General features: G+C 40.1%; 1 protein-coding gene and 1 pseudogene across 4 annotated transcripts in view; one reads left to right on the top strand and one right to left on the bottom strand.

The window, feature by feature from the left end:
* LOC148776202 (F-box/WD repeat-containing protein 2 pseudogene) overlaps positions 1–5,331 on the top strand; it is a 56,336-nt pseudogene extending 51,005 nt beyond the window's left edge.
* Positions 1–17,345, bottom strand: part of LOC148776201 (neurexin-1-beta) — a 795,940-nt gene that overhangs the window by 483,102 nt on the left and 295,493 nt on the right. The gene's annotated exons all lie outside the window — the stretch shown is intronic.

The following is a 17,345-nucleotide window of genomic DNA, read 5'->3' as shown; positions in this document are numbered from 1 at the left end:
CTTTAATGGAAGTCTGCTTGCAGTTTTCTTCCTATAAGAATATTTTTAGATGTAACAGTCCTTCCTAGAAGAAAGGTAATAGACTTAACTTTCAGGTACCATTGCTAATATTTTATGAAGAGCAACTGAGAACTAACATTATGATGTCAGGTTTGAGGTACCCTTCCACATTTTGTCCCTGCATTCTAGTAATTTCCTGAATTCACTTTATGTAAAGCAATCATTTTCTACTGGTTCATCAGACAATATGTGTTGTGGGCTTAAAAAGAGGTACATACATGCCAGCAGTTGAAGATGATGTTATAAAGTCTTATTCCAAAAGAGCTGGCCAAGAACCATTTACACTAGAATATTCTTAAAGTGAGTATTGAGAAATGCAAATCTTGAATCTTACCTCCAATTTACAGAACAGAGCCATTAGGGGTACAGGCCAGGCATCTGCAGTCTTAATAAGCTCCCTAGGCAATTCTGATAGGTTTAAATTTTAAGAATCATCAGCTTGCATCAGTTTTGTGTATGACTATTTCCTAAGTAACTGGGTTACCTTTATTATTAAAATGTTTTTATTCTTCCTGAATATAACTTATAAAGCACTTTACAAACATCATGTCATTTATTTCTCACATAACATGGTTCAATAAGGACAGGGATTGTCACTTGTGTCCCATTTTAGAGCAATCACTCAGCCAGCAACTGATGGACCATAACTCTAAACTTCATGCTCTTACACCATACAACAAATGTTAATTAAAGTTATCAAGACACTGAAAAATGCCATCTCCAATGGTGCAATCAAAGGCAATGGGAGAAACCTGTCCGACTCTTTGCGACCCCATGAATCACAGCACGCCAGGCCTCCCTGTCCATCACCAACTCCCAGAGTTCACTCAAACTCATGTCCATCGAGTTGGTGATGCCATCCAGCCATCTCATTCTCTGTCGTCCCCATCTCCTCCCACCCCCAATCCCTCCCAGCATCACAGTCTTTTCCAGTGAGTCAACTCATCACATGAGGTGGCCAAAGTATTGGAGTTTCAGCTTTAGGATCAGTCCTTCCAATGAACACCCAGGATTGATCTCCTTTAGAATGGACTGGTTGGATCTCCTTGCAGTCTATTTAAACAGCTCAAAAATCATACCCTGCTGACTGTAGCTCTAAAGTCAGTTCCCTCTAACAGGATGAACATATCATGGCCTTTATGTAAGGAGGCAGTCTACGAATCATTCTGGAGACATTTCTGTATCTGTGAGTATTTACTGTTGGGGAGCATATTAGGTGCTATAGAGAAATCAAAAACCACACTCCCTGTTCTCAGATAGTTTAGTCCAGAAAAGTTAGAAGGCTGCTGTGAAAATGCAGACAGTGTTTGTACAAACACATACTTTGAATGCATCTCGTCATAATCTCTAAGTTCATTGATAAAACCTGGAAGCATTTCCTTGCATCTTGTCGGTCTCTGCTTTGGGGGGAATGTGGACTATCTCAGCAAATGGGCATCATTTTTCATACTATTATAAGACAAGTACATTTCCAAAGTGAGATTTCTTTGTAAGCTTCTCTGTCATCCTTGTGAAGAATCAAATGGTTTAATTATTAAGTTCTTGACAGAATATCTCAATTTTCCAAGTACCCTTAAATAATTTCCTACAAGTAATTGGGTGTTTTAATTATATATAGCTTCTTGTCACTGTTCAACTAAAAAATATTACAGCGTTATGTTAAATAAAGATGTATTAAACCTGAGTATTTTTCTGAATTATTTCAACAATGATCAAAGCCAATGAGTTTGTCCTTCCTGCTGGAATCCTCATTTCTTTTCTAAAAGACAAACCCGAATAAGCAAGAAGAAAATGAAATGATCGCACTAACAAAATGTATTAACAGTCGATCTTTAACCATGACCATGTCACCAAACCACCTCTCCTTTTATTTCATTGCATCTCGTAGGACCTCCGTCCCTTTTAGCTTTTTCTATGATCACAAAGGTCTATAGAGATTGGGTCCTTTTCGTGGTTTTTCCCAGAATCCATGAAGAATTCTTAAGCCTACTCATCTGCTTACCTGTGCTCCCCTACTTCCATGGAAGAAATAGCACTGGACTCTGAGAACCAGTGTGCTGTGTTTAAGTCCCACTTCTGCCTTTCATAAACATGTGACTAAGTCAGGCCACTGAAAGTGAAACAACATCGTTTCCCTACCTGTAAAATGGGGCAAAATTTACCATGCATAATTTGTAGGCTTATTGTGGGTATCAGGTGAGATTAAAACATGAGAAACCATTTTTTAATATTAAGAGCTCTACAAATGTGAAAATGGAAATGCAATCAAACATCTCCCCAAATACCAACAGAACATTGGTGGGTTTCCTATAGACATGTGTAATAAAAGAAGACCTGTACTGGTCTAGTCCAGCTGATGGGTAGATGGAGCTTCTGGTATGCTGTAAAGCCGTAGTAGAATGAAAAAGAGATGGCAGTCACCTCTCCTACTGGCTACTCCCAGGACATTTGGGAGACCTCCCTCAAGTGTTGGTAAGAAGAACAAAAGGTAGGCAGGTTGAATTTTACAGCCTGAGCCAGCACAATGGATTTGATGCCTCTTTCAGACACTGTGTTCTTTGCAGACAATAAGACAACATCCTCTCCCAAGCAGCAGACATTCAATAAGCACTTGTTGATTGATTGGTCTCTGCATTCTTGGCACTCACCGGAACAGTGATTAGCCAGCAGAGAGTGTAAAAACACCCACATTTTGGTAATAACCTAAATATCTGCATATTGTGAATGAGGAGGCTAAATGAAAAAATTATGTGAAAACAGAAAGTCAGCTCCCTACATCTCTCTCCTTTATCATTTTCTCTTGGCAGAAGCAGGACTTTTAACAGTGGTCTATCGGGGCATCTTAAGGCAAATGAAGGATGGAGCACTGCCCTGCTCCTGGGGGGCTTTTGGTCTCTATGTATGCTGTCCATCAGTCAAGTACGTGCTCCTCTCTGGCAGCTCCAAGCCTGTGCCTGGAGGGCAAAGCACAGTGTTTTACAGCTAAACTAAAAATCAGATCTCTTCTATACTGCTTTTCCCCAAGGCTGGAAAAAAAAATATTTTTGTTGTTTGACGGCTGCATGTCTAAGAACACACACACACACACAGAGTCATTCATTTGGTGGTCAGACCCAGTTGGCTGGGATGACTAAGAAAAACTACATTTGCAACAATTTGTTTAAAAACAAATAGCACAAGTGGAGTGAAAATGGTGTTTTCTGTTCAGATTATCTGCCATGTTAAGAATGCCATCCTCCCTGCTTTTTAGAAAGCAGGGTGGGGTTCAAGTATAGATAAAAATTCCTATTAAACATTTATTAAGAAACAGACTAGCTATATTTTAAAAACAGATGATGAAATTACAGTTGCTGAGCATTTTTATTTGATTTAGTATTCTAAGATGCTTATGTTCTATTTAAATGCTAGACTTTTGGCATTTGGCTATGGCATAAGCATCAGACTGGCCACAATAAAATAACATAGAGATTCTGGGCCAGGAAATACTGTTTCTCTTGCCGAAACTTTTTTCAGCTGTAGTATAGCCAGGTACACATGGCTTTGTGTTTGCTGACATTTTCAGGGACTAGTTGGGGAAAAATAAAGTGGAAATTTTTTTCCTAAATCTCTCCTCCTTCCTTATCAAAGCCCTCTCAGTCCTACCATGTCTTAATGAGTCCTAATTTAAATTTTAAAAGAATTTTGCAAAAGATAAAAATACAAAACAAGGTCCAACAGTAAGATGCATCAATAGCCTTGGCAGTTAAACCCTGATGCAGGTTCCCTGGTTTAATTCCTGTGTAGACAAAGGGCATAAAAATTATTGGTTTTCTGCATTATATCCTCTTGTTAATATCTGTGACATCCTTTTTTGGGGTTAATCAGACACCAGGAAAGGAGATCACCTTCAACCCCTTGCCTTCACTTAAGGAATCCACCAAATCAATCTAGCAGGATTAAGAGGACAATCTGTTTTAAAAGACTTTGAGGATAATTGTTTTCAAAACTAACCTCTGTCTTTCCTGGTTTTTTTTTTTTTTTTTCCCTTAATTGAGTACAGAGCAGAGAGGACCCACTCGGAGAGAGGTTAATCTATTACTTGAACAGCAGCAGCCATTTATCAAGTATTGTGATAGATGATTACATAAAGGGTCTAGACCTCACAAAAACCTTACGGAGTAGATATCACAGGTCCTATTTTACTCTTGAAGAAACTGAGACTCAGAGAGGTTTTGAAACTTGTCCAAAGTGAGTTAGTTAGTGAATACAAAAATATCAAAAAATAAATCCTTTATAGTCTTGCTTGGGAATTCCTAGAGAACCCACCTGCCAAGGCAGGTTAGACATAACAGAGATGGATTTAAACCCCGAGTTGGGGAGATCCCCTGGAGGAGGGCATGGCAACCCACTCCAGTATCCTTGCCTGGAGAATCCCATGGACAGAGGAGCCTGGCAGGCTGCTGCAGAGAGTTGGACATGACTGAAGTAACTTAACACACGCGCACGCATGTGTGGCGTTAGTTTAAGTGTAATGAGTGCAGTGTCAGCAAATAAACTGGAATGAAAATGCTGTTATAAAGTCAGAGGAACAAATGAATCTTTAAGAAAAATGTAGCTAAAAGACTCAAACTTCGAAGCATTTACCACCCTTTCTGAATGTTGCTTTAGCTTATAGTCTGAATAGAAATGAGTGGGAAGAAATCCTTAAATTCATTATGTACTCATATAACACCATGCATACATAATCTACAGATTTTTTTTTTTTTTTATTTTAAAGGTTTTACAGCCCTGGAGACTACATCCTCTTAAGTGCAGACAAATATGAGATCAAGATTTGGCCATTTGGGAGAGAAATTAACTGTAAGTGCTTAAAGACGTTGTCTGTCTCTGAGGATAGAAGTATCTGCCTGCAGCCAAGACTTCATTTTGATGGCAAACACATTGTCTGTAGTTCGGCACTGGGCCTCTACCAGTGGGACTTTGCCAGTTATGATATTCTCAGGGTCATCAAGACTCCTGAGATAGCAAACCTGGCCTTGCTTGGCTTTGGAGATATCTTTGCCCTGCTGTTTGACAACCGCTGCCTGTATATCCTGGACTTGCCGACAGAGAGCCTGATTAGCCGCTGGCCTCTCTCCCTGAGTGGAGGAAATCCAAGAGGGGCTCCAGCTTCCTGGCAGGCGAAGCGTCCGGCTGAACGGACTGGATGGGCACAACGAAACGGGCTTGGTCTTCGCCACCAGCATGCCCGACCACAGCATCCACCTGGTGTTGTGGAAGGAGCACGGCTAACGCCGCGAGCCGCTCCGCCCGCTGACTTCCGGCGCCGGGGCCGCGGGTTTAGGGTGCAGCCTCTGTGGCAGCCGACTGCATGAACCAAAGTTCTCACCTCATGGTATCATCACGCAGTGCACAATCATGTCTCTGTTTGTCGGGGGACAGGGCTCGGGGCGGGGGGCTCGTTTTGTTGACACACACACCGCAGCACACTGGCGGGGTGGGTGTACCGCTGGCTTCATTTGTTCTTAGTTTGTGGGTCAGTGTGAGAGGCTGCATCTGGGGTTCATCTTTCTTGAATATTAGTTTTAAGTAAAGAAATTTAAATGGCTCACTAATCTGCTTATTGGTTGCCTATAAAAACACAGTCTGTTATAAAAAAAATAAACGTTTTATATTAAGAAACCATAATTAAAATTACGATAAATACTTAGTTTATTAACGGTCAGTCTTTTCTCTGTACCATGCTTCAGAACTATACAATTTTAACTATTTACAGAGGTATTCCTTTCATCTCATGAGAATATAATCCCATAATCCCATACATTGCAACTGTTTCCTTTTAACTGTAAATCATGGCTACACTTGCAAATTAGTCTATTATCACAGGAGATTTATCAATTTGATGGGGAATGTATTTGCCAGCTAGAATGAAAAAAAGTTAATAAACATTAATAAGCATCTTAAATCAATCATTCCTTTACTCTTGATATGGTGGTGGATATCAAGATTAATAAATCAGTCCAGATGAACCAAGTGATGAGGAAGGGAGGCACAGAGAGGCTACTTGATGCCACATGTAGTTAAGAAGAAAGATGCTTAAAAACAAATTGGAAGATAAGGATGAGGCACTAAACCTTCAGTGAAATGACTTGTAAATTAAAGTAAATCCAGAGAGTCATCCATGTTGGTCCCTTATGTACCACTGGTGATAAAAGCTGGAGGGAAAACAAAATGCTCAGTCAGGATAAATTATATCTGTTGGCAGCACACTGCGGGAGTTAAGAACATGGACTTCAGAGTGAGCCTGCTCCAGTTTCAGTCCAGGCCCCACAACCTCTGTTTTGTCACTTTGTCATCTCTTACTTCCTGTGCTTTAATATCTTTGAGTGTACAAGGGAAGTTAATACTTTCTGTCTCACAAAGTTGAGAGAAATAAATGAGTTGATATTTTGTTAAGGGCTTAGAATAGCATCCAACATATAATAAGCACTCAGTGATTATTAAACAAATAAATGATGTCACTGGCTACTTGCTATCACTTTACATAGCCCTAGTTCTTTCTCTGTACAACCGCCTTACTGGGGAGAACTGGGAGAGTAAATCACCCCTGCAATATTTAAGTCATTTTCTTACTATTAACAAAGAGTTGAATTAATTTCTTGGGTAGAAGTTAAAATTTTTGTTTATCATATTAAAATTTAGAAAATCATAATGTTATGTTTAAAACGAATATTACTGAGGCAGGCATTTTGTTACTGGCAAGTACAAATAGACTGTTGTTATATAAATACAGTCATTACAAAGGCACCCAGATAATCAATACCTTGTGTATCTACTGAAATACAAAGCTTTTGTATAAATACACTTATCAGAAACCCATCAGCAGTGTTCTAGTTTTGATTACTATATGATAAATGGTCCAGAGAAGCATCAAAAATTCTATTATCTCATTTAGGACAAGTCTCAGGGAAAGAATGAGTGGGGAAGCCAGATACATTATTTGCATATACAACAGCATGTCCAATTAGCCACTTTGCTGACAGAGATTCATTTATTATTCATCTTATTCCAGCATATGTTAATACTTTGACAGTAGACATGAAAAAATGACTGATACAGCACATTGAATTTTGGAAATGTTAAGTAAGGACTTCAAGGAAGTGCATAGCTTTGAGTGTTGAGAAATATTTTGTTATTTCAATTTTGGAAAGATGTACAGAATGATTAATTTACAATGAGTATCTAGGCTGAAAGAGTCTAAAATGGCAAGATTTTCAGAAATCAATATGAAATATAAAATATGTAGACTACTAAATAATGTTCTGCAAAGCAACTAGAAAGTTTAATTTCTATAATATACCTTCCAGATAAAAATCCCCAGAGGCGTTTAAACTAATTATGCGTTGGTATTATTTCTCTATACTAGCTTGTAATGTAACTTATAATTGAAAAGTATAACTACATATAAAATGACATAGATAAGAACAAGAGCATTTTTCCTGAAATATCCGAAAGAGAAGCTCCTCAGGAAAAGGACGTATTTCTTTAAAAGGTCCTGCTGCTTACCCAAATAAAAGTGCTAATTGAATAGTATGTGAGTACCAGGATAGTGAGTTTCCATATTTGCCCTAAATGCATTTTTCAGAACATCATCACAATCACTCATAACAATGTGCTTCATGCTATGGAACGACATGGATAATGCAATCTTAATGTAAAATTAAGATGAATTAATGTAAAATTAAAATGAATTCAAAAATCAGTTCAGCTTTAAGAAGCATCAGAAATACCACTCCTCTTTTCTAGCAGCTCTGAATCTTGTAGTAGTGAGGACCAGATGGTAACTAATAGCCAAGACAGACTGAACCACGTAAATAATGACATGCACCAACGTTAGTCCAATGGCAACTCAGACAATCAAAATAACTGTCAGAAGCGATGTCCACATTAGTGATGTCACTGCCTGTATTCTACCACACATGAAAAATCACTGCCTTATCATTCACTAAAAAGGTCTATTTCTTTCTCAATGATCATTTTCAGAGATATAGCATAATGTTTGTTCATCAATTTAGTTACATGGGAAAACAAGTCACCAAATATGTACATGAACACAAAGTCCACAACCTTGCTTTTAAAAACTCTGGGTCACATTATGTAATACATTTATAAGGAGATCCCACAGCCAAAAAAGATCTAATATACTGAGGTTTGCAATGAAAATGTCTACAAGATTCATAGAAGCTTCATGTAAAACTTAATATGTACATAACCAAGTATCTTGACTGCACACTGGAAAAAAACCTTTCTACCTCAGTTCCAATTCACAAATCCACAGATATTAAGTTCATACAATAGACACAGTAGGTTCTTCTTGGCTGCCTGCATAGCTAGTGATTAAAAGGAAGTTTGTTCAGGAATCATCATTTTAGTCATAAAGTGTTTTACCACTATTACATGGCTAATATTACATTATTTACCACTGCCTGAGTATAGTGCTTTATGTTGAACTTGATAATGTCCTTATTTTTTATCCATCCCCCCTTACTATTACTTTCCAGCTAAATATCAAAATGCAATATTAACTAAAAGTTCTTCTACCTGAATGAAGATATAAATTTCATATCTATACTCACCTGAAATTCTTAACAACTATATGAGTATGCTACCTTTTTTGGTTAAGTTTATTCTTAATGAAGAAACAACTTTTTGTTGCTTTTCTGGAGTAGTGACTTGGAAAATGATGAGAGTGAGGCAAACTCAGGTCTTTTAAATTCACATGCCATATTCTTTTCAAAACCCTGCCTCTTAACATATTGGAGTGAGAAAGCAAAAAGTATTGGGGATACTTAATTAAGTGACCCTGGAAGAATCATCACCTCTCTAAATCTGTTTCCTTGTCAGCAAAATGGAGATCATAAGTCCTGCTAGAGTTATGATGATGATGAAATGAGACACTTTACATGAGGACTCTGAGGAAATACATACATAAAATCCAGCTATTTTTACTAAGTTCTGTCAAAAGCTTGACGGAATTCATTGTTATTTGATTAACACTGAAAAAACTCTTGCATTTTGTGAGGGAATGTAATGTTTTGTAATGTAACGTAAGCCATTGCCGATTTCAGGATTTCAGTGTGGAGAAATACTCTTCACCCTACACAGCCCAAAAAAGAACTCCGCTAAAAAATAAAAAAGAACTCGGCTAAAAGACCACGTTAAAGGAAGCAGGTGCTTTTCTAAGAGATATTCTGTAGGACCTTAGCTGACAGGCAAGTAAGTACCCAGCAAGTTACCCTGAGCCCGACCCCCCACACCAGGTTCCTGTGCACCTAAAAAAGCCACCTCTACCTAATGAGGACAATTGGATGGCTGAAGGAGTCTATAAACAATCTTTGCAAAAATATCTCCAGTTACAGTGTGTTTACAATCAATAAAGTTCTGGGAAAAGGCTAGAGTATGAGGATTTTAAGAGATCCTTATTGCCGAAAGAATCTTAGAACTCAAAGTTGAAAAGGATTTTGTCAGATTAAAAAAAAAGAGCATATGAATGACAAAACAATATAAAATGCCACTCTCAACATTACTATTGAGATCCTTAACACCTCTGGAAACAATTATGTCTTTCATTAAAAGAAGGCACACAATGGGGTGTAAATGAGGCAGTGGTAGCTGACTGTATAAAGATGGTTTTCTCTATAGAATTAAGTCCAGTTGCTCTATTCTGTTCTCAAGGACCAAGGTTCAAATTGCCTTAGGTTATCAAGTGTTCAGGAAAAACTGGATCAACTAGTACAGCCCCTCCTCACTGCTGGAGCACAGGCTTCTGGGAAGAGTATTCTACACAAGGAGGAAGATGAGTTAGAAGATGAGGGTTCTACTTCCAACTCTATCAATTTGCTTTGATTCTATGAGTTCATTTACATTATTTACAGCTCTGTTGTCACATCTATAAAATGAGAGGAATGTGCTCCCCAAACTTTAGAGCTGGGAGAGAAGTGAGGTTCAAAGCTGTGACTGAATTCCAGAATTCACACATGCACTCATTGGTTGAATCAGAACCAGAATTCCTGATTTCAAGATTTGATTTTTCCCACTACATATGTCTTCGCTCTGAAATCTCTTACAATTTTTTAAAAGTGTATGCTATCATGGTAAGAACACTTTACATGAGGTTTACCCTCTTAGGAAAATTTTAAGTATACAATACAGTATTGTTAATTGTAGTCACAATGTTGTACAGAAGATCTGTAGAACTTACTCATCTTGTGTAATTGATACTGTTGATTAGAAACTACCTCATTTCCTCTTTTCTCCAGCCCTAGCAACCACCATTCTGTCCTCTAATTCTATGAATTTGATTGTTTGAGATGTTTTGTATAAGTGGAATTGTGCAGCATTTGTCTTTCTAAGACTGGCTTATTTCACTCAGCGTAACACCCTCAAAGTTTATCCATGTTGCAACATACTACAGAATATCCTTCTTTTTCAAGGTTGAATACATACACCACTTTATATTTTCAATCCAAATCACAGTATGATATCACCTGACACCTGTTAAGATGGCTGTTATCAAAAAGACAAACTTTGACAAAGTGAAACTGGAATCCATATACACTATGAGTAGGAATACAAAATGCTACGGCTAGAGCTACTGTGAAAAATAGTATGGGTGTTAATCAAAAAATTATAAATACAGCCACCATTTGATCTGCTGCTGCTAAGCTGCTTCAGTCGTGTCCGACTCTGTGCGACCCCATTGACAGCAGCCCACCAGGCTCCCCCGTCCCTGGGATTCACCAGGCAAGAACACTGGAGTGGGTTGCCATTTCCTTCTCCAATGCATGAAAGTGAAAGTGAAGTCGCTGGGTCATGTCTGACTCTTAGCGACCCCATGGACTGCAGCGCAACAGGCTCCTCCGTCCATGGGATTTTCCAGGCAAGAGCACTGGAGTGGGGTGCCACTGCCTTCTCCAACCATTTGATCTAGCAACCCCATTTCTATCAAAAAGAATTGAAATTAGGATTTTGCAGATATGTCATCACTCCCATGTTTACTGTAACACCCTTCACAATACCAAAATGTGGAAACAAATTTTTCTTTAACAAATATTTTTTGGGGGCCTATTGTCATCTGAGCACTTCTCAAATCCATGGTCCTATTTATTCTTCACTGAGATGTAACTCATTGTATTTTCATTTTATAGTTTGAAAAACTGCACTCAATATGTCAGCAAATTTGGAAAACTCAGCAGTGAAAACAGGACTGGAAAAGGTCAGTTTTCATTCCAATCCCAAAGAAAGACAATGCCAAAGAATGCTCAAACTACTGCACAATTGCACTCATCTCACACGCTAGCAAAGTAATGATCAAAATACTCTAAGCCAGGCTTCAACAGTAGGTGAACTGCGAACTTCCAGATGTTCAAGTTGGTTTTAGAAAAGGCAGAGGAACCAGAGATCAAATTGCCAACATCTGCTGGATCATCGAAAAAGCAAGAGAGTTCCAGAAAAACATCTATTTCTGCTTTATTGACTATGCCAAAGCCTTTGACTGTGTGGATCAGAACAAACTGTGGAAAATTCTGAAAGAGATGGGAATACCAGACCACCTGACCTGCCTCTTGAGAAATCTGTATGCAGGTCAGGAAGCAACAGTTAGAACTGGACATGGAACAACCGACTGGTTCCAATTCGGGAAAGGAGTATGTCAAGGCTGTATATTGTCACCCTGCTTATTTAACTTACATGCAGAGTACATCATGAGAAACACTGGGCTGGATGAAGCACGAGCTGGAATCAAGATAGCCGGAAGAAATATCAGTAACCTCAGATACGCAGATGACACCACCCTTATGGCAGTAAGCGAAGAAGAACTAAAAAGCCTCTTGATGACAGTGAAAGAGGAGAGTGAAAAGGTTGGCTTGAAGCTCAACATTCAGAAAACTAAGATCATGGCATCCGGTTCCATCACTTCATGGGAAATAGATGGGGAAACCGTGGCTGACTTTATTTTTTTGGGCTCCAAAATCACTGCAGATGGTGACCGCAGCAATGAAATTAAAAGATGCTTACTCCTTGGAAGAAAAGTTATGACCAACCCAGACAGCATATTGAAAATCAGAGACATTACTTTGCCAACAAAGGTCCATCTAGTCAATATATGGTTTTTCCAATAGTCATGTATGGATGTGAGAGTTGGACTATAAAGAAAGCTGAGCACCAAAGAATTGATGATTTTAAACTGTGGTGTTGGAGAAGACTCACTCTTGAGAGTCCCTTGGATAGCAAGGAGATCCAACCAGTCCATCCTAAAGCAAATCAGTCCTGAATATTCATTGGAAGGACTGATGTTGAAGTTGAAACTCCAATACTTTGGCCACTTGATACGAAGAACTGATACACTGGAAAAGGCCCAGATGCTAGGAAAGATTGAAGGCGGGAGGAGAAGGGGATGACAGAGGATGAGATGGCTGGATGGCATCACCAACTCAATGGACATGAGTTTGAGTAAACTCCGGGAGTTGGTGATGGACAGGGAGGCCTGGCATGCTGTATTCCATGGGGTCGCAAAGAGTTGGACTCAATTCAGTGACTGAACTGAAGTGAGGTTGTAAAAACAGTCTTAGGGAGGATAAGGAAGTTAGTGAATTTATATAAGGTGAGAAAGTGGCAGTGGCCAAATTTTCACGTAGATAATGATTTTGAGAATTATCTTCACCAGACCAAGCTGCCTCAACTACTTTTGTTAATACATTGGTGTGAACTTAAATCAGTGAATCCCCTGCCTTAAATACATTTGCAAAATAAGCCTTATTTCTATTTGAAAAATAAAAAGCTCTATGTTTTTGTTAGAGGAAATATATGCAGCTACTTGGTGGAAAGCAATTGCATAAGGAGCTCTTTCTGGAACATTAACATTAAAGGATAATGCAAAGTGATGTAGCTAAAATTCACTATGTTGATGTTTTCATCACATCATTTCATGTTGAGCCTTGGATAATTTCTACATATACATAAAGTTTATAGCTTCTGTATTTATGCTCAGAGGCTATTTGTTTTTAAAGGGCAAGTTTGTTTAAAGATGAACCCTTTCTAACAATAGCTTGCTGTATTTTTGGAACTAAATTGCAAAAATTTTTGATGGTCATGATTGGGTATGTTAGTTCCTCCTCTCTTGCCTCTGCTACCAATGTCCCCCCTTGTTATCTGACCTGTCATGATATCTGGTTCACAAACACAAAAACATGCACACATTACCAAATGAATGAATGGACCATCTAAGAAATCAATATATTAAAGTTAAGGGCAACTAAGACACTAGAGTCTTGGACTACTTGGGCCATAATTAATTCAAGGATTCTTCCAGGAGTATTAGCTGACAAGTTTGTCTAAAATATCATGGCAGAGATGCACACTTTTGTCCAAGAAGCCAAAGTAAGGAAGGAGTGTGGGGTAGGGTTATCTACTTTAGCAGAATATTCATAGCTAAAAATGTTCTGAGTTACACATATGAATCAATTACCAGCAACGCAAAATTGCTCTTCAACACAGTAAAGTCAAGTATATTTTGAAAGGTGTTGTTAACTCTCTTGGTTGCTAGACAAAAGAGCAAAGGGATTACTCTATCTTACAGCACTCTCCCGACTGTGAGAAAAACAAAAACCTCCTCAGAATCAATGAAGTGATCCATGAGACACCTGGCAGACGCCATCAGCTTCTCTCACAGTATCCACTATCGTTAATGCACGCTGGCAGCAAGATGTGAAGTTCTGGTCCTTGTAATGATTTCTACTCCAAGAGATTAACCATGAAAGCACATGGAGGACCCTCTCAGTTCAAGTTTCGAAAGCTCTGAGCTCAAGCAATTGCTCTGGGCTATGGGCCGTGCAGAGTTGATTCTAATTCCTCTTTGACTTCAACCAGAGACTTGGCTGTACATTTCGGTGCTCCTGTGGTGTGCCTCAGTATCCCTACAAGGAAAAGGGTATTCAAACTGCCTCCAAAAGCCCCCACACTTTTCAGAAGTTTAGTGTGTGTATGAAAGTGCCTCTGAAAGAGAAATGTTATCAATTTAAGATACAATTATTTTCCTTACAGAAGCGCATTGAGCTACCTCAATTATAAACCACACTTTTTAAAATCTGAAAACATTCCCTTCTGGGAATGCCCTTTAATAGTATAAGCTAATCATGGCGGTAAAATTTCTGGAGCTCATACTACTGGGAGGAGAATGGTTGGCGCTGCTATGCTCATTCTTATGATGGTTCTCTTTCCTTTATCTCCTGAAATTATTGAGATGCTCTAAGCTAATTTTTGAAAGTATGCAGAGGTACTTAGGAAATCCAGGAGCAGAGATAAAAACCTGAGCATCGCACTGACATCATTCTATGCTCAACACATATGGCACCTCACTAAAACAATACCAACTGAACATACTGGCTTAGTCTGAACTCTTGCTGGCTTTCAGTAGCAGTCTTAATTACAAGCAGGCTTGCTTTTTATCATTTACAGTCACACAGTTCTCCATTTATTTGACTAGGAAAATTCAATTTTTCTGTGGAGGTATTTTCAACCTTTATATTTTTAAGTACATGCAAAATAAAATGGGATCTTGCAGTGATCTCAAAACCTGCTTCTCATATTCATTAAAAAAAAAAATCCTCATCATAATCTCTGCAACTGGGTCAGCTTGCACAAAGATGCTCAGGGTAGTGATGAGTGCTTTCAGCACCCCGCAATCCTTGTAAGTGACACCTCCTAACAGTGCAAATGAAGCATGGCATGATGAGAAAATGAAGAAGAATGGACCCGGACAGTCAACCCAGCAGTTTTCAAAACACAGAGGGGAGACTCAATTTTGTTCCCTTAAATACACCACACATGATTTTTCTTTTACACATTTGAGCACATGCATGCTTTCCCTATTATGAGAAAAATGTCTCATGATTCCACAAAATCCTATTATAAGCAAACAGGGTAGCTCGTCTGTTCATCTATATACGTATATTTGCCATACTCTCAATTTTTGAGCCAAACCTCATTTACACCTGCCTTGGTTTTCAGCCAGGAGTTTATCATATTGTCATTCACCTTTGTGTTTTTCCTTCACCCTCATCTATGAGGCTCAGAGATTATTTCCTTGTGGGCTCTCTCTCTAATTAGCTGAATATTCAGAGAGTTTATTGACCCAACAAATTCAACATCACCTCTTTCTTATTAGGGTTGTTTTAAGCCATCACCCTGCCTGCTCTGCTGCCAGCCTCTCTGCATTCCCACCTCACTCGCATCTCCACCTCACTCGCATCTCCACCTCACTCCTGTCTCTCCATCCTCCACCCTCAGAGGCTTATTCATCCTCAACATGCCTCAGTTGTTCCCTAGACAGAGTTTATCCCCTCTTTCAAGAGAGGGAAGAGAGAAAAATCCACAGCTGCTTTTATTTGGTGGAGGCTGGCTACTGACTGGTAAGTCTGCTACCCTGATTAAAAAAGGAAAAAAAAAAAAAAAGAATCAGAAAGCTTCTTCCAAAAGTATGTGTGAGAAGGGTGTGAGTTTCAAAAAGAAACAAATATGACCATACAACAGAACCTTCAAAGGAAAGAGAAAGTTTTCTGACTCAAAATAATAATGCCAATTGCTGCTCACATACAATTCCCTCTGCCATCCATCCATCCTTTCCCTTTCTCAACGATAGATACGCCTGGTTTTTCATTCGCGCACAGAATCACTATATTCTGGTGGGAAAGAAGTGTTTGCAGACACCAGCAGAGGGCGCCTGACTGGGGCAGATGCTGCAATGGTAGGAGGTGCCTCTCCGCGGCGGGGCCCCCTTGGTCTTCTCCTCTTCCCGTAACCCCCGGGTGCCCTCCCATTTCAGCCATATCCCTTGGGAGACAGGCAGAGCCACAGCAAAAGAGAAGTTAATATGCATATAAGATTATTAGCCAAGCCCTCCCCACTGGTACAATTAGGCGCCCCACCCCCTCGCATACCCCATCTGGCTCACCGCACCCACCCACGCTCTGTCCGCCCCGCCCGCGCCCGGGCTCGCCTCCTTTCCTCGGGGCTCACACAATTTTGCATAAAGGCCGGGCAGTGGGTAAGGACTGCACCCGGGAAAGGGAACCGCAAGCTACCAGGATACTGTGGGCAAGGAGAGAGCTAGGCAACTCCTTGCTGTTTCAGACGGATCTTTCCTTGCTGTCACTTTGTGCCAAAAAAAAACAACAAAAAACCCTTTGGAAGCATCACTCAGGTCTCCATCCTAGGCACGCTGAACTGGAGACAGTCCTAGAGAGAGAACTGGGAGAAGGAAGGGAAGGGATTCCTGGGCCCATTGTGAGAGTGTCTCAGCCACTCCTAAAGGAGATGCCCAGGGGATTTGTTCTCCTCAGTTGGGTTAGGCTGTAGCCTCTCACATCTAACCAGAATTGTCTCCAGGTGGGAAGCCTTCCCTGGGGAAGGGGCTATTCTGCTATAACTAGCAGCTGCTGGGGGAGAGGAATTCCCTAGGGAGGGGTAAAGGGTTCAGTGAGGAACCAAGTCTGAAAGGGAAAGGGGCCCTGCAAGCAAAAGAAGGGAGAAATAGACGTAAAAAGAGTGTCCGTAACTTTCACCTTGCTTCTTAAAGTAACAGACTTTACACCAGGGGAAAAGAAAAATTGGGACTGGGGGAAGACACACATACACAAACTGCTGATGTTTTATTTATTGGGAACTCAGAGAATCTGAAATAGGCATTTATCTGAAGATGCCAGGAACCTGGCTTTACACTGCTGGCCATGCTGGAGAAGAAACCTAACAACCAAAGCTTTCCTCCATACTCTGCTCTTTACAAAGGAATTCCCGGAGAGGAGAACAATTCTTTCTGTTCTAACTTCTCCTCCTCCAGGCAGACCTCTTAGCTTAATTATACCAGCCAGCCCTTAATTATACCAGACCCACCTGCCCTCTTTGAGGAGCACTATACTCTGAGGGAGGAGGACACAGGACCTCCCTTATCCCAACAGCCTTCAGACATGATCCCAAAAGAAGCGTATAAGTGTGAGGGGTGGGGGAAGCGGATGGGGTTCAGAGGTCCTCTCTAAACTGTGTAGGAGCTGGCAATCATAATGTTCCTCCATCACCCTCCTACCTTCTCCAATTAAGGGAAGAGGTGGGGACAAGCGGAAATAGCCTCCTGTTGAGTGAGTCCCGGGACCTGTCACCATCACTGCAGTCTGGGTACTCTTTGGAGGAATGTGCGGGCTGGAACCTCTCCCTCCCCCAGACCAGGGAAAATGGGCAGCACACGGCACAGACAA

The sequence above is a fragment of the Moschus berezovskii genome, chromosome 11, assembly GCF_049115385.1.
Source record: "Moschus berezovskii isolate FMDL1 chromosome 11, NW_MosBer_1.0, whole genome shotgun sequence".
NCBI lineage: Eukaryota > Metazoa > Chordata > Mammalia > Artiodactyla > Moschidae > Moschus > Moschus berezovskii.
The sequence above is the reverse complement of the archived record's forward strand: the minus strand, read 5'-3'. Positions and strand labels throughout refer to the sequence as shown.